Source organism: Falco biarmicus, chromosome 13 (assembly GCF_023638135.1).
Source record: "Falco biarmicus isolate bFalBia1 chromosome 13, bFalBia1.pri, whole genome shotgun sequence".
Taxonomy (NCBI): domain Eukaryota; kingdom Metazoa; phylum Chordata; class Aves; order Falconiformes; family Falconidae; genus Falco; species Falco biarmicus.
In genome coordinates, this window is record NC_079300.1 from 6,440,533 (window position 1) to 6,459,120 (window position 18,588).

Sequence of the window (18,588 nt, forward strand, 5' to 3'; positions counted from 1 at the left end):
CATGGAAAAGCCTCTCAGCTGGCACAAAGGACAGAGCTGGCTCCATAGCAAACCCCTCCAGGGCAAGGATGCGCCGGGACAAGAGGGAGGCGCAAGAGCTGCGAGCGGGCACCAAGGGCTCAGCACCCAGCACCCAGACAGCCCGCACCCGCTCAAGCAGCCAAGCTGTTCACCCACCTACCCCAGAGCCGAGCTGAACCTCGCCAAAATCCTGCTGCGGGGAGCCACTGAGGGCAGAGGTAGGTGCAAGTGCCATCAGTCTGGGTGACAAGTCCAGGAATCTATATGGTATCTATATGTGTTGCACGCAGGAGGAAGCAAGGGAGCAGCAGAGTCAATCTGGACGATGCATTCAACAGGGAAAGCTGTTTTCTTGCTAATATTGTGGATCAAGTGTGCTGTGCAGGGCTTACAGAGGGTGCACATTAAGTATCCCACCAGCACAGTAGTTCTGCCAGTTCCTGTCACATTTTCTTTCATAATGAGGAACTTTGTTAGTATTCAAGTATGCAGTTTAAATTTTAAAGGCCACCCACTGTACTTATAGGCTATATGACAAACTGCATAAATATACCTGTTCCAATTTATTCTTCTAGTATTTTTAGAAAATATGGTTTCAATGACTTTGTCTTCCCTGTAAAAAAAAAAAAATCCATATTTTTCTCTAATAAGTTCATGATATTCAAACTACTAATTTTCCTTACCATCACACCCTTTGTTGGACACAGAATAAAGGAGACTGAATATAAAAAACAGGGTGGGGTTTTTTTTTTACAAATTGGAAATTAAGAAATTAAAAAATACTGAGTCTTTAGTTTTAGAGTGTTTTCTTTTTTTAAAAAAAGAATCTCTCAGCAGGTCAGAAAAGTGACAAAATGCTTTTGTCTCCAGTTCAGTGGAAGGCTAGTTTCGCTTTTGGCATACTGAACATCAAAGCGCCTCGGTGCAATCTGCTGCTGCCGTTGCAACTCTTCTACTTGGCCCATATCACCACTACTCATATGCTGCAATGCTGGGACCAAGTACCTGCGTAAGACATCCTGCTCCCCTTTCCCTACACTGACTTCCCAAACCTCTGCAGAGACCCATCGCATCACGAATGGTACCACCTCAGCCTGCAAATACAGGACCTGTGCTTGAGTTCAGCCATATTCCATGCATCTTCAGGTTTTGTGATGACCTTTGTGAGACTGCTCCAGTTCGGACATTTAAAAGCGGGCATTGGTTGTGGCAGGGAAGGTGGATTGCCACCTGTAATGCTGTTAACATTACAGGTGGCAATAATAATAAAGGTAATTAGCCAGGAGGGCAGCACAGCTGTGCCAGGACAGGCAGATCCTGAATGCACTCACATCAAGATTAGCAGTGCCCATGAAACCATGTGCAACATTTCATTAAATCACTTCATGAATGAGCAATTTGGCCCTTCATACCCATTACATCGCAGTACCGTTTCAACCAAAGGGACACACTTTTAACATACATAGCCTGGGCATCCAAATTTAAAGCCTAGGTGAAATTTTAGAGAAATTATATGATTTGCTTTTGACATTACAAAAAGCATAACCTGAAGATTTGCCTTTCTGCTCTTCTTTACAACTGTGAAGACTGCGCTGCCATTAATGCACAGAGCTGCTGAAACCTGCACAGACATAGATCTGTTACCCAAACAGCAAAAAAGGTGTGAAAAATAACCAGCATCCAGCACATACCTTCTCTGCTCCAAGTAGAGCCCCAGGCAGCAGCCCCTCGCCAGTGTGGGAGGATGAGCAGTGAGGGCAGGAGGAGGAACAGGCTTTCAGGTGACCTGGAGCGGAGCCAGAGCACAAGCACCATGCTCCGGACCAGCTCCCATGTGAGGCACAGCATCAGTGTCCAGCCTGACACACCTCTGCCCACACACCTTGCAGGACCTGCGGCTGGCTCAGATATCCACCGATTTTGCTGTGCTGAGGAAAATCTCACCTACTGTGCAGCTGATCCCTCTGTTTTTTCAGGTTTTTTTTCTTCCTTTTAACCTTTGTTTGGAGCCAATCTTGAATCCCCAAAAATAACAGTGTTCCCATGACAACAGCCCAGCAGTGGACTCCTCCAGGGCATCTGAAGCATCAAAACACGGCAAGTGCTTCTTCCTCCGATCAGCATCACACCCCAAGGTACCACGGCCCCATCCCCTCCGCTCTCCTTCCTCTCACGCTGAAGTAGACTGCAAACTACTGTGGGCAGTGCTCCGTCTGCTTTGGCATTACTGGCATTTACTGAACGATAAGTCACACACACAAGTGATGCACGAGCAGGTATCAGACCATGGTACCAACTTATGGTGGGGGAAGAAAGGCCAGGAGGGTCTGCAGTCTAAAGGACTGGACAGCTGTTGGGTTTTGTAGCCCCCTAAACTTTATTAGTAAGATTTCTAGTTTTCATGCCCTCCTTGGTATTTTACAGAGGATATGAAATGATCCTTTGTTATTCACAGCTGCCGCTTTGCTTCCAATAGATAGCACTTCTGCTCCCAATACATAGCACTGCTCCTGCTGCCCTTCAGCAAAGCCCTGCAAGCGCTGATCCCCCGGGTCCCAGCCCAGCAAAGCAGGCAACGGGCCCCTCCGAGACCAAAAGCATCCCCAGCTGCCTCCTCTCCTGGAGCAGGGCAGGATCCCAGCCCTTTGCAGCATCAGGCCCTGCTTGCCCAAGCATTTTCTCCTGCGGGCAGCACAGCCTGTACCTTGCCCACAGCCCGGCTCCAGCCAAGTGCCCGATTGATCCACCGCTCTCGAGGCTGTTCCAAACCCCCATCCCTCCCCTGCAGCACTTCTGTCTGCCCTCAGACCAAGATTTACGAGGGCTACCCATGGATGCAGTTGCAAGAAAAGTCCAAGAGCCTTTGCTGCAATGCCACCAGCAGCACAAAACCAGCCACATACTCTTCGCATACCTGATCCTCGCCGAAGGGATGCGAGCAGGACACCCGAACAGAGACGGAGAGCTCTGAAGCAGGACCTGAGGAGGCAGCACGGATGCGTGCCAGCCTGACAATGGGGTTTCATTTAACAGGCACAGATTTAAGTGTGGAAATCAAATATGAAACAGTCGTAGCCAGCATTGTCTGCATTCTTGGAGTGGCACTAAACTAGCAGAAAGAAAAGAGCTGAGACACTGGCCCAGACATGCTCCAGCTGTCCGCGACTACCTCTTCCCTCCTCCACTGAATGTAACTATTCAGCTTGTTTTCATTTCATTATCAGACAATATTTTTGCAACTTGGGAAAAGAATAGAAAAAAAGGGGGGGGGGGGCGCGTGAAAAAAAGTCCTTAAAATACTTTTGGGTTTATTATTGAGAACTAGACCATTTCTTTCCTTCTTATCAGAGGTAAGGTACAGACTTACTTCAAAAAGTGCACGGTATTATTAGTTAAGCATTTGTTTCTCAAACTCCTTTATTTCAGAGGCAGCAGCATTTGTGTTGCTGTGGTTATTCACTTAAGTCATACTCATTTAGTACTGAGCAACATGCAATTAAATAGCCATATAAAACACCCACAGGGTGAGCAACAGCTGCCTACAGGTAACCTTAAATTTCGTGTACTCACTTGCCAAATTTTCAGCTCTAGCCATATAAATCCTCGTTTGCATGTGGGAGCAGGGCAGGCCCTGTCCTCCATCACCGTGGGCAGGTAAGCAGGAGGCACTCCTTCGCCAGGCACAGCGCAAATCAAGCTTTTAATGAGCTGGTTAAAAGCCCAATGCTGCAGATTGCTATTAATGGGAGTGCTTCTTGACCCACCACAGGGTCAGCCCTGCCCCAGCTTCCCTTCCCTCCTCTGCCTTCCTCTCAAGAGCATAGCTTATCCATTTTTAATGTTAAAAAGAGTTCACATCCAAGATCTGATAGTAATTCTTTTCCCTGTCTTTATGCCAATTTTGCCTGACAGGGAAATGCCAGCATGCACCGCCCATCCCCCCCAGCTGGGGACACTCTGCCCTACAAAAAAGTCATAAACTTGCCAAAAGAAGGGCCAAGATTATATAGTTTTATATATATAAAAAGTTACATATATACAGAAATAAATATATATATATATATATACACTCTCCCACTGAGCATAGTGGGAATTCTCAGTTTGTGCTGGACTTCTCTGGAAAAATCTTCCCTCCCTTTTGATGTTGATACACTTCGGCACAGCAGCGGATTTTCCATGGTGCTTCAAGGGAAAAAGCAGGATTCAGAGTGTTTCTTACCATTTTATCTTCCTCTTCGGGACAAAGGCATAGACGCCAACCCAGGAGCTCTCTTCATATCAGCTTTTGCACACTCCTGCAGTATTCCTGGCAGGAGGTCAGATTTGCTTCAGTCTTAGTTGTTGCCTCTCCAAACATCGCTTTGTAGCATCCAAAGCAGGTCTGTAATTCTGAATTTGAATATTTCAAGCTCCAACTAAGATTTTTGAAGTGCACGTGCAACGACTGCTCACTCCATGTAGATAGTTGCTTCCTAATGAACGGTGTTGCTCTAAGGATTTTCATGGAGAAGTTTTAACCTTATTTTTACCTTATTCCAGCCAGCTCAGCAAGGGGAGAACCCTTCCTACCTCCTACCCCAACATGGTCATTCCCTGGGCTGGCTGGACCTGACCATGGCACTCACCAGGAGTACTGGAGACATCAAGCACAGGAATCCACTCCCCAAGGCACGGAGCTGACCCTGCCAGGCAACCTGGGGGTCTGAGTAAGTTTTAAAGCAGATTGGAAGATGGGAAATTTTTTTTAATGTTTCTTGAAATCATGTTTCTTTTCATTTTATGGCATTCAGATTGGATCACTTCCTTTTTCATCCTGACTTTTTTACCTTTTAATAGTTCCACTTTTTTTTGTTTAATGAAAATTAATTCTCATAATAGAGCTTAATTTCCATTCATTAAGGATAAAAAATTGATTTCAAACAATGAGCTTCTCCAAACCCAGAAACCCTGGGTTTGCTCAACACCAAGCCTGTGCACAACTCCATTTACCTTAATATGAGTGCTTATCTCTAAGCGTGTGCTTAAGTGGGTTGTTGGCAAAAGCTAGAGTGCTTATCCCTTTCCAGATGACCCTATTTAATACTTACCAGTATTAATCTGCTCAATAACTATAAACACCAGAAAAGACACCTATTGCATTAGCTCTACAGACAGCTTTTCCAAATATCTCCATTACCCAGAAGGGTCAGACTGTTCCATGCTCCAGGGCTGACCCCAAAGCCACAGGAATCAGTGGAAGGGTGTTGACCAGTTACACCAGTTGGGGATGGGATCCCCTGTGAGCAGAAACACCTTTCTGCTTTTGGCACTGTGACTAGTAGGGATAACAAAGGCTCTGTGCTGACATTAAGAAAATTTGTTTTATATATTGACATCCTGTTAACCTCCAGCACACTTAAAGGAAGCGGTTAATTTAATGGTTACGTCAAAGACAGGCAGAATATGTATTGCTGAGCAACGAAGGCAATCACCAAGCCTAATCTCAGCTTTAACACCTGCACAGGACCACACTGACTGCAGGGACCTCTGTACAGAGCATCCATTTAAAGAATCTGCCCTTGACTAGGAGAAAATTTTCAAATCAAAGCGGTGGTAGCTGGTACAGACTCTAGATACGGGCTTCAGTATCTGCCTCCACCATGTCCTCCAGCAGCAAAGCCTTTCCAGATCCTACACGTCCTTCCCATTGAATCTGATGCAAAATGGATTGATTAACTCTCTCCCACCACTCAGACATAAGAGGCTGCACACAGGGTCTTGTCTTACCCTACGGCAAAGGATCTCAGTGGCCCTCAAGAACCAGAAAAGTTTATTTTGCTATTAAACCTAAGCAGTGCCTTCGTTTCATTGCAATTAAATTTGACTATAGGTGGCATCCGTTTCACTGGGTGTCAAACTTGTATCGTGCATATATACAAAGGTAAAAGTGGAAGGTAATAAGGCACTTAGCTAAAATGAGATGCTTGACCTAACAATATAGAAAGATACCAAGGCCCTGACTCAACAAAATACTTTAGCACATACCCAGCAGCAGGCATGCTAGAAGATGCTGTTGAACTCCGCTTGATGCAAGTGCTGTAAGTGGCATTACGATAATCAGGATTTGTTACAGGTTGGATAGGATCTGAAATACAACTGTGCTGTAAAACGGTTTTTTTTAGTTTGTGAATGCCAGTACATCACTTGAAGGGATGAAGCTATAGTCTTTCCATTGCCTGTTCAGACACTGGCTCATATTTATACCCCAGAAAACACCTTAATCTACAAAAGCAAAGTAGAGAGATACTTGAGTGGTTGCATCACTTTAAGAAAACCTTTATCTTTGTGTGTCTGGCTGGCACTGGCACTTACACTCAAGCCGAGTCCCAGCTCACCGACCCACATTCGATGCTTCTACAGATTCAAGCACTGACCTTTTGGGCATGAGATTGTGGACTTGTGCCCCCGAGTCCTGCCACTCACAGCACTGCTCCAAACACCGTTCCTGATTGTGGGTCACTCTCGACTTTGACTCATTTTCTGCTAAACAGCTCACCACCTCTGTTCATCCATCTCTCCATCTGTCTCCTGCACAATCATCACCGTCCTTTCCCCAAGTCTGCCCCCAACCCCCCCAGCTCAGCTCGTAGCTCAGGGTCAGCATCATCCCTCGATCCTTTATCCTGCTGCTTACATTTTTCATCCACTAGCTCCTAACAAGAAATGGAAAAGAAAGCTCCTTGCAGCTTCAGCCAACCTAAGGTCTTTTTGCCCAGAGAGACAATAACTATGGTTCAAGCCAAGATACTATCTCTTCCAGACGAGGGAAGTCTGGCAACCCCGATAGCTAATGACCTACGTAAGCCTGTGTTACAATTTCACTTTCCACAATTCAACTACAGTTTCTAAACTGTGTGGAAATGCTATATGGTATTTATGGAAACATTAATGTTACTTAGATTTTGGAAACAGTAATGCTGTTTTCAGTGGTTTGGTTAACCACAGTCTTGAACTATGATATTCACTTGATAAAGCTTAGAGATGCTTAGAGACATTTCTACCAAAATAGAAAGTCTGAGGCATTGCAGAAAATTAAAATCACTCCTGAGCACAGGTTCCTCCTCTCATCTGGCTGCAGTCCGTGCAGCTGTCCATCTGCACACAGAGCAGACAGCAGAATTAAAGTCTAAACCTGCAATCATCAGTCAGGCAAAATTACAGTGGTGATGGTCTGCTTGGCTGAACAGAATGCTTTATGGCAGGTAATCAGCACACTCCTGCCCGATAACCTTTTTAATCTCTTGGGTTTCTAGTCAGCAGTTCTGCTTGTGTGGGCAGCAAGAATAAAAAAGCTATTTTCTCTGGAAGCGTTATAATTTCTATTTCAGTTCAGCACACTTCCTTATTGAACTGTCATTGCCCACAAATGAGTTTTCCAAGTAATTAATAGTTCAGGGGCTCTAATGAAGATGCCATGTAAGATTCTGCTACAGCAGCTCCAGGTGGCATTACCAGTCTGCCACCCTTCTCCAGCTCTTCAAAACTACAATGACTCCTTCACAAGACAAGTGAGGATCTAAATAGTGCTACAGCACCGAGGCACAGGTTATTTTGCTCGTTTAAAAAAAATAAATTACTTTAGCACCAGATGTGTCCATTCTAGACCATAAAATCCTGTTTATCAAGTCAGGAGGAAATCTTTAGCAGCAGCACCCCAGCTCTCCACGGGCTGTCCTCGTGTCTCTGCATGGGCTTTGCTTTAGAGGGTTTTTCGTGGGCACCTTGCCACCACCGTCACCCATGCAGCTTCACTGCTGATAGCAACCAGAAAAGCAAAAAGGAAGTGCTGTCAAGTCTTGCTCTGACCAGAGCAAAGGAGATCGAGCAGCCTACTAAACTATCCCAGCTACTGCACGGCTGTAAGTGATGGAGCAGGAAGAGGGATAACACTGTGAAAGTTTGTAAAGGGAAGGGCTGGATCCAGCTGCCATGACACATGTTCAATGCAGAAGACAGTGACCTGAAACCACTTGCACCTCACAGATGGAAGGGTTTAAATCTGATAATACATCATGTAAATAAGCAAAGCAAAATAATCCTTATCCAGGAACAGCACGGAGGAAGCTGTGGTTACCAAATATGCAGCGCTTACAGATTTTACTGAAGGCTTGGAAACGTGGGCTCAACAAGCCAGCAGTTAAGGAACATATTTTCAAGCATGTGAAGTGCAATTGTGTTTCTTTGAGCTCAGGGAGGTTATACGAGTTCACATTCCCAGCCCTGGCTAAGGGCATGCCTGGTTCCGTGGGGGGGACGTGCAGGCGTCCCACCGCCCCACCGCGCTGCCCGCCTGGCTGCAGCGCTGGCTTCGGAGCACAGCCCAGCATTCCCAGCCAAGGGCAAGCTTGTATGTTTGACTCACCTCAGAAAACATGGGACATTAATCCTACTGTGCAGGTACTAATAACAGAGAAGAAAACATCATTGAAGTCCCCATCAACCTTTTCCTCCTCGGGACATCTGATTTATTATTGGCAAAGTGCTTCCTGCTCTGCGCTCACATCCCACTTGACTGCAAATGCCCGTCAGAAGCAAGAAGTAGTTCATCTCCTCATCTTTTACCTTCAGGGCACTTTAGGTTAAAGTCAAACCACATGAAAGGAGACAGCGTTTGCCTGATTTTGCAGCTCTACAAAAATGGCCTTTTTGTCATATTGGATGGATTTTTTGTAACTGGCTCTGATAATTAATTGGAAACTAATTCAAGAACAAATAAGTGAGCATACCACAAATTGTATGTGGAAGAAAGGCTACTAAAGAAATTAAAATAAATTTTGCTAGCAAAGATCAAAGAAAAGGCATTAGTTAATAGCCATGTTTTCTTAAAACAAGAAGCCCTTCCTTTGAAGGCAACAGCTGATGAAACTGATTCTCGTAAAGTCCCTTTGAACCAAGGTACATAGACACCCTCAGAAAGAAAATAATTTGAAAACACTGTCATTATTATGCATGTCTTCTGAAAACTTTGTTATAGTAACTTCTCTATCATGTGAGTAACCTCCAAGGAGAAAAGCATGCACCTACTCCTAAGTGAATAATCTGACTGCAAAGCTGGGTGGGATAATGTTTTATTTTTCCTGCAAGTTGCCAGCTGAGATTTATCTCAATCCTACTGAAATCTTCTACTTCGACTTTGGTTGAGTTAATGATTGGGCCACTTATGGAAGCTCAGACCCAGCAGAAAACTATGATACCAACACAGTTGATAGCTGAGTGCCCAGCTGTCAGGTGTCCGCCTGCATGGGGGATTTCCATCCACACCAGCATTGCTGAGTTACTGGAGTCCCCATGCACGGCAGAAGTCATGTACTTCATGGAAGGCCCAAAGCCCCAGGTGGTTGAACTAGGCAACAGGCAGAAGCAAGAACAAAGAGGGTAGGTACAGGATGGAGAAGTTTGAAATCCCAGCACTTTCCAGGGCTTTAAGACCTGGACTGAGACTTTAAGGTGGCATGGGCTGAAAACGGCACCCAGCACCCACCCTGGTTGGGTGCTTACAGCTGCTCTTGGCAGGGACTAAGTAGATCTCACTCTTCTCTTAACTCCTAATTGCCAGGGGAGGGACTGATGATGCCACAGGCTAGAGGCTAAAGCTGAGAAACACAGGTATTACGCCCTCCGTTTCTTGGAGGGGGAGGGTGTCAGCAGCAGCTGAATTCTGTTCATAGAGTAGGGAGGAAAGGTTATGTTGGGACATTGGTACCTCTGTCCCTGTTGGAAGCCTCCCCTCAGCCACGACTATCTTCAGCGCAAGAACGGTGCAAGGTGAGAAGCTTCCACCTTGGACGGTGGCACTGCTTTCATTACAAGGTGCCTGGTGGCAAGCAGGAACAAGAAATGGAAGTAAAAATAGCTCCTGTGTGGGAGGACTACCTCAAGGCCCATCTCAGAGGGCTGAAGCAGATCCTCAGGATTGTTTGAAAGGGAAAAGGACGCAGAAGCTCTTCCACAATAATATCATCAGCTACTGCCTCACTGCTGATCTCCCCTCCCAGCCTGGGGTTTTGCCCTGTGGAACTAACCCAATATGTCTGTATATCTGCTTTCCTACACACAGCTCAGTGACTAGCTAGGCTGAACAGCCCTCGGTGATCCCACTTCTACCCACAGCTGGGATGCGCTAACCCCTGAAGAGATCCACCTCCCAGCTGGCTGGGGGCTCAGGGAAACAAATCTCACAAAGCTCTAGGAAAGTTCCTCAGACTGGAACGTCTGCCCTGGTTGAACTTACAGTTAACTTCAGCAGATGTGTCCTAGCTACCTTTTATAACCGGACTATAATTACACAGAATAGTTTCTTCAGTGCAAAGCCAGTTTAATGATTTCTGCCACAGCCCACAGCCGTCTGGGCTGGTGGCACTGGTATGGAAACACCTCAGTCTAAGAAAATCCTCAGGGAAAAGAGCCTCAAAACAAGGGTGGAAGGTAGAATATTTAACTTGGATTACCTCACCGACTGGTAGAATTCCCAAAACCATTGCATGATGGAATGGGAAAATATCAAATATAGCTGAAGCATGCATAGAGATGGGCAGGTCTTAAGCAACTGAATAAACAGGTACCATGCAGCAACTTCCCGACAAGTCTGCTGGTTTTGAGACTAAATACAGTCTCTTGGTCCAAATCAGAAACCACACCTCTAGTGTTTTAGCCTTTCCCCTCTGTTCCCACCCCAGCACTGGTGTCTAAGGGTGAGGTCTCAAGAGGTACCTGAGTCACATTAACAGCTCACCGTCACCAAAAGAGGCAGTGCCAGGCCCAACCAAATTTTCCTACCGATTTCCTTGCACCTTGCCTGTCTGACCCTTTGGCAAGATGATTCAACTCCCTAAACCATCCAAAGTATTCGGTCCTGCGCTTCCAGAGGGCTCCTGCCCTGCCCACGCTCCAAGCTGCAGGGCAAAGGTATGCGACACGCGTACAGACGGTGGACTGGCTCCAAAACAAACGCAGCTTGGCTAGCACAAGAAATATAAAAAGCTAGAGAAATAATACATACCTCAAGCACATTTTCCTACCTTTGTGGGATTAAATCCCCTCCCTGCATGTCTAGCCATTTGGTCTGGAGCTTGTTCCTCTCTATGTAGGTAGGAGATCCCTACAGAAAAATTAATACTTTGTTGTAAGAGCATTCCTGTCTCTTCCTCTCTTACCTACCTGCTTCCTTTGAACAGATCATCCCCCATATCCCCCTCTTTCCTAAAAATACTTGGGACAAAACCCCTTTTCATTTTAAAAATCAGCCTCCCAACCCTTTTGCCAGTGAAGAGCATCAGGAGATGCCTGGCACCCACACGTAAGCCTCCAGCAGCCTCCAACACTGCCTCTGGGTACCCCATCCAGCCAAATCACCAAGGTTGAGTGATGCTTTTTGTTACCCCAGGCTAGGTGAAGAATGATTCTCTTCTCTTTATGTTCCTAGGGAGGGCAGAAAGAGAAAACCAAGCCACAGAACTCAGTTGGAGCTTGACACAGCTGCAGACACCCCTGTCACTGAGCAATGCCAAGTGAGACTTCCTGCATTATCACAGGAGGCTCATACCAGAACACCTACCCCAAGTTAGGTTTTACTCTATGGAGCATGCCATCATCATCCTTCTTCCCAAGTGGAGGTTTGGTTTTGCTGGGAATGTGCTAAGTCTCACACGTATTGCTGTTATTGTGTGGCTTTCCCTTCCTCTCACAGCTACTAAGCTCATTGAAGTAATAAATATTATAGACCGATTGCAGTCAAGTATAGCAGAGAGTATTCAAAAAGCCTCAGATAAACCTTCAGTGTCAGATATCTGTACCCACCGAGGGCCATGGAGAAAGACAGGCTTGGAAAAAGTGAGTAGAAAAGATGAATATATTGGATTTTATTAGTCTACACATACCAAGAAGGCACCAAAATACTGATTTCATGGTGCTATCTAAAAATAGACATGCAGAAATAGCTCTGTGCTGAAGGATTCCCACAGACAGTTAGTCAAATACCTTATAAAAATACCAGCAATAAAATACAAGCAGAACGGCTGCGTTAATACACTGAGCTCACATCATAAGGAACAGTGCTACGAGGTTAGTGGTAAAGTGATTCTCTTAAGATTGGAAAGACTTCCTTCAGTTCAGATTTAAAGAAGCCTGAAGGACTCTTAGGGAGTCCTAACTCCCTAACTAACATACTCCATACTAACAGCTCACTAAAAATGTCACTGCTAATTCTTTGCTGCACTCTATGCTTCAATGGACAGCATTGATGGAAGATCAAAGATGACATTTATCTAAGTCACTTTCATAGTCTAGTCATGGTTTTAGAGGACAACGTTCAGATTTCAAGGCGTGTCTGCTAAATACAGAGGGGTTTGGAACTGGATTTTGGGGTAATATTCATAGTGCATCTGGGGACAACTAAACGATGAATTTTAACTTCAAAGTCCATTCCCATTCTTCCTTTCCAAGTCAGAGCTCTGGAGATTACAGCTAGACTAGGACTGCAGAGGAAATTCAGAAGAGAAGGTGCTTTCTTCATTTGCCCTCTAGAAACATCAAAGAGCAGAGGTGACTTGGTGCTCCGTGGTGTCTAGCCATCAAATGTTCCCCAGGTGATTCAGCACGATGACAAACAGGTGACAGGGCAGCTGGCACAGTGCTGGGTACACCGAGGGCATCGCTTCAGTGGCTGAGCCAACAGTACAGCTCACCAAAGCAGAAGGAAAGGTCTCACCTGGTGTGCCCTCCTCATGGGTCCACAAAACCACAGCAGGCTGTGCCCCATGTCTCAAACCAAGGTGACGGTGCTGCAGGCTCCCGGCTCAGTTCCAAGATGTTTGCTTTTGTACTTTCTCTAAACATGCTGAAAATTAAGAAGTTAGTGGAATTAGCAGTGCTGAAAGAAATTCAGGATCCCAGCTGAATAATCTGAGCTACATAAATTCCTGTGACAATTAAAACCAGAATCTCAGCACAGAGCAAGCACCAGGAGCTTCTAGAAATGTGTTCACTTTATCTTTATTCTTCATTGCCAATTTGCACAGATAAGGGAGCTGAATGCCTGAGAGATATTGTGTCCTCCAGAGTCTTGGAAGTTGTACTGGTGTTCACAAGACCAGAGATACATCCCATCTCATAGTAATCAATATTACAACTGTGGAATATACACAAAGCTGCAGAGATACACAGTTATTCAGAACTCCTAGAGGGCTGTTGTATGCCACCCAGGTGGGTTTGCCGAAGCCCCCAGCAGCCACGCCACAGCACTGTTTTCTGTAGAGCTCCCAGGCTGAACACTCTTATTTGGCTATTATATGAACACTGACTGCAAACGTATGGCAACCGGTCATACTGCCACAGGTCCTTTGCTACACACACCTCTGATTAAATGGGACCCCTACTCCCAGCTAGGCCAGGAAGGCTCTGGCTGTCACGCAGGGGAGCTAACGGTCTGGCTGCCTGGACGGTGGAACACGCAGGGCTCATCTGTGCTGCATGATGAAGTCCCACAGAGGCGCTTGCTTGCACAGTAGTCTCTGGACACAGTTAAAATGTGAGCTATGTTTTGCTGGGGATTACCATGTTGTTACTGGTTCCCCCGATAGCATCGGCAACAAAGTGTAGATATGGCCAAGGGGAATGCTTAAAGAATCCAGATGCACTCCTCAGCTTTAATGTGTTTTCCTTTCCCCAAAATATTACTACACGTTTTCTACAGTGACAGCCATGACTCACGTGCCTCAACAGAGAAAAGGAAGATCAGTTTATTTGGTGTGCGCTTATACTTTTCAGCTGAATATCTAAAAACACAAACACTTGACCCTCAATATGTCTTTTAATGGAATGTATATGAATATATGGCACGGTACATAGCAGCCTTTTGCCATCAAGAAGGTGACTTTTCTTAATAGTTATGCTACTAAGGAATATTAAATGAAACCTTATACATCTTTCCCTGTTAAAGGCTTTTACAGAAGGCCACGGTAACATTTCCTGCAATATGTGACTCTGGACTGGTTCAGATAATCTCTTGCCCAGTACATCCCTCCATCAAGTACCAGCAATGAGCTTCTACACAGACAAGGGGTGGCTTAGGAAAAATAAACATACCAGGAGGCATTTATATGAAAAGCACTTAAATAATCTAATCTCTGTAGCTAATTTAAGAACTCCTAGGGAAAGAGAAGGTGGAGATAAGGAATCTTAATGAGGTCAGGCCAAAAATCAACACATGATCAGCAATCAACAGCTTGCTGCCTGCTGCCCGTTCATTATATGTGATGAGTTTGACAGTTTCTCAAGAGGGGAGACCATTACAAAAATAGTAAAAACATTCCACTAAAAAACCCACTGAGCCAGTATTAAAGTCTCAGTAAACAGTAAAAGCCTGGCAAAGCATTGTTGGTCATTGCTAAAGTATTGCTAAGCAACCCTTTATCCTTCTCAGGACTGGATTAGCTTCATCACGGCAATAACTAACAGCCCTTCACCCTTGCTTGCAACGCTTAGTTTGAAGTGCTATGCAATTTTCTTTGGAATTCAAGTGAGAGTTGCCACTCCAATTCCCAGCCCCTGCAGAGGCACGAGGGGGGGAGCAGCATGTCTGCAGGGAAACCTGTCTGCAGCTCCCAGCAGTTTCAGAAGCCAGGCTGCAGGACACGACAACTCATTCATCTTAAAGACAAGCAATATTTATTCACCCTCAGACTTTAATTCTTCACTGATTGTCATCAGCAGCTGATATCCCTCTTCAATACCGACTGAAAGAAGCGCGGCTTTGCTCGTGCCTGAAGCTAGGCTAGCTGCTGCCAGCATTGCTACTAAAGCTCCATTTAACTGTAGTAAAAGACTGAAACCAGGAAACTCCTGGCCTTAGACCTCACTGGACTATGGCTCCGAGGTAACAGCTTACTGCTGGGCATTGCTGCTGTCTTCCGTCTTGATTCTGTACGCCATTTACATTTGTATCATCTCAGCAGGACGGCCAAAGCGCTCCTTCCCTGGATGCTGGCGATGAATCACCTAGCAGAGTGAATCCAGCCAGGGCATTAGCTCATCTAGTCTAACCTGTAAGCGATCTCCAAAGGAAGACAAGAGTAATAAGGGACTTGACCTGCCTCAACCTGATCAGAAACCCAATGTGATGAGGGGTCAGTTACAGGCCAGCACCAATAAACCGATACTTCAGAAAAAGCCAAGGAGCCCAAGAAGAAACAAGTTAGATGAGTCTCGCAGACCTCCCTTAGTGCTGCCGCCCCTGCAGTCACAGGTGTAGGGGAAGCAGTATCCAGCAACACGTCCACCTTCCCAGAAAGCAGCCAGAGAGCGTGGGCAGCTCCCAGACACCATCCCAGCCTTTGTCTCCATCTCAGTTTCACTCCCAGGTTAGATAGATATGATAAGAGTAGCACACCTATGCCGGGCTTTAGCAAAGCTACAGCTATGTCTTCTTCAGCCTGACAGATGTGGTTTGTCACCAGCCTGGCCCTCAGTGCAGTTTAAACGTGCAGCTAGCACTTACACATATAGCTGCCTGCTGCAGCTGGTAAGATAATTTCCTCTGAACTACAGTTACTTGCTCACTCCAAAAGTTAAAGTCCATGCTACAAGAGAGGCACTTACTAACAGTAATTTTTATAACAAAAAAAAAATCAATTAGATAGTGAAAAACATTGCTTTTTAGTTAAAGCAAGGGAACAGTTACAGAAACATACTCAGATATTGTACCTGCATCAGAACAGCCCTATCAGAGCAGGAAAGAGGTACAAGATCTATTACTTTCGGTTCAGGAAGAGCTCCAAAGATCAATGCCCTTTCTCAGAGTCTGAGGCAGCCAGCACCAGCTCACATGCTCTTACTCACATGGGTGAGTAGATGCTTGTACAGGAGCAGTAGGGCTACAACCTATATAACAGCCTGGAGGAACTCATCATGGATTTAAGCAATTCATCTCCCAGCTTCTTAAAAAACATTCATGGGTTTTTGTTTCCTGAAAGGACAAGGTACATAAACAAGACCCAAGATGTTACAGCAAGGGCTCCAGCTGCTCCCTGAGGGAAGAGAAGCAAGGGCAACCCCAGCAAGGGCACTGCCCTGCTCCCACAGAGCCTGAGCACAACACCCACATCCCCAGAGCCGGCAAGGGAACAACATGTCCAAAGCCACCCAGGGAGCCCAGCCAGCAGCAAAGGGAGGTAAGGACCAGATGAACTACAATGCATGTGCAAGGAGCCATCCAGGAGACAACGACTTACAGCATCAGTCCAAGAAGCAGAGGCAGCAACAAAACTACAAACCACCACCCCAACAACACAGCTCAGACGCTAAGAGCCCTGGGCTGAGATTAAATAGCATCCAGAGCCCATGGTCAGGGTGTGGGTGAGGTCCCAGGTGAGGCTGCTCAGGGCCATAAAGTCCAGGTGAGGCCCTGACACGTATACCTACAGATGATATTAGTTTTAAATATGGTGTGTGAAGCCATACTGATTTATTGCTGTGTGAGACCAAAAGCAGACAGGAGTCATATATCAGAACCTCTCCAAAAATGATCCCATGATAAAGTCCTGTGGCCCCGCTGTGCCATGGGTCTCTGATGGCGAGCAGCCCGCTCCCACGCCAGACCTCACCATGACTGGTGAAAACGCTGGGCTGGTAACAGGCAGTGGCAATGTGGTCAAATTTAAATGATTCTTTTTTTTCCTTAGTTCCCAAATTTCTCAGGTTAATGCCACCTCAGAAAGAGCACATCACTCAGTTTAAAACCAAAGCCTCCTTCAGCTGGTTTGACTTTCTCCACACTAGCTCCAGCTCTGAGGAACCAAAATGCCTGGCTTTAGGCAGTCAGATTTGAATAAGGGCACGATAAATTTATTTTTCCTAAAATCCAGCATGTATAGACAGTACAGCCCACCCTTCCTTCCACATCTTCCCTGTCTGGGGCCGAGTCTTCTTCCTTATCTTCAGGGAGCAGTTCTGACATTCTCCAGATATGCACATGAGGTCACGCAGAGACTTGTACCCTCCTTATCCACAGTGCTTGCACGTAAAGGAGGCTGGGGACATCTTCCCATATTTGAACCAAAGGGAGAGTTTTATCTCGGCAGGAGCCCCAGAGACACAATACAAATGTTTGCCTTACGCTGTTTCACTGCTTAGCAAGGCCCTTACAGCTTTCAAGGGAATAGATTGCAGGGCTGTGCCAAAACTGGCAGCTTCCTGCAGAATTTGCAGTAGATAACTTTAAACAGGTTGAAGGTGAAGAAGACACCCAGTAAACCATGAGCCGCAGTGAAACGGGATACTAGAACAGAAGACTGGGAAGAACAACTGTGTGCTAAAGAAATGGTTTCTTCGGCAAAGCCAGGCTGGGGCTTTTTGCAAATAACACTGATTGCTAATTAAACTGCTCCTACTCTTTATATTTTCTTTTTCCAAACTGGCTTCTCTCTGGTATAGAGACAATGAAGAACTTGCATTTTCCACGAAAGCTGATGTGCCAAATTGTGATCTCAGTGAAATTGGTGGAAACGCACATAAAACATTCCCTTAGGGGAATGGGAATTGTGGGGTTCGGAAAAGAGCCCCGGTCACACAAATGGAGTTTCATTATTTGGTATGTGAGTTCATTATAAGTGGGTTCAATTATATTTCATCAGTGAAGAGAAAATAGCCTTTTCATCCAATGTATCTAGTCGAGTTGAATGCTAAGCACATCTGACGCAGCTTTTGGAAAAAAAACAAAACAAGAACAGTAGCCATGTGAAAAAACAAACAAAATGACTAAGGCATCTCGGCGCCTCAGCGAGCTCTCTTTTCTCACGGAGCCATCGGATAAAGAAGTGAATGAAGTACAGTAGCTTAACATGCACCGCATGAGTGTGTGCGGTGCCACATTTGCTGATTTACTAACTCGTTTTGTTTGAGGGGCACTTGAAAGGCTTTGACATTTACAGCTCTGTAGGCAAATGTGAAAGGAAAGAATAGATGCTGTATCTCCAAGCTCCCAGCTGCTGGTAAATGTCTACTCAAAGCGCCAGCAATCCACATGAGATCAGGAGGCACTCCCAGCCACAGAGCTTCCCAGGTTTGTCTGCGAATGCTATTCGAGCAAATACGTCAAGAGTCAGTAGGGTTAAAAATGTAAATCGACCTCTCAGTGAGATGTGAAGTCTCTCAATGGAAAGTCATAGTGCCTTTACCGAGTTTTCTATTCAAAGATGGTGCAAGCTGGATTCAGAAAGGAGCCCAGAGCCTGTGGTTAGCAGCCGTGTATCAGTTACTGAACATACAATGGGTAACCTAAGATACATGACTCAAAGGGGTTTTAGGATGCTTTCCTGGACTTTTATTGCAAGGACAGTGCTGTTTCTATGTGAGTCACACACTGTACAAATGTTTATTCTACCGTACGTCTCCTTTTTCACACGAGCCTCACAGTTTTCAAGGATGTAACGCACACAGAGGTACCAGGAGCAGGATAAGCAAGTCTCATGAAGTTTCAAATACCATACTCAGCCATGTTATTGCTCATGGATGTAGCTGGTACATTTAGATTTG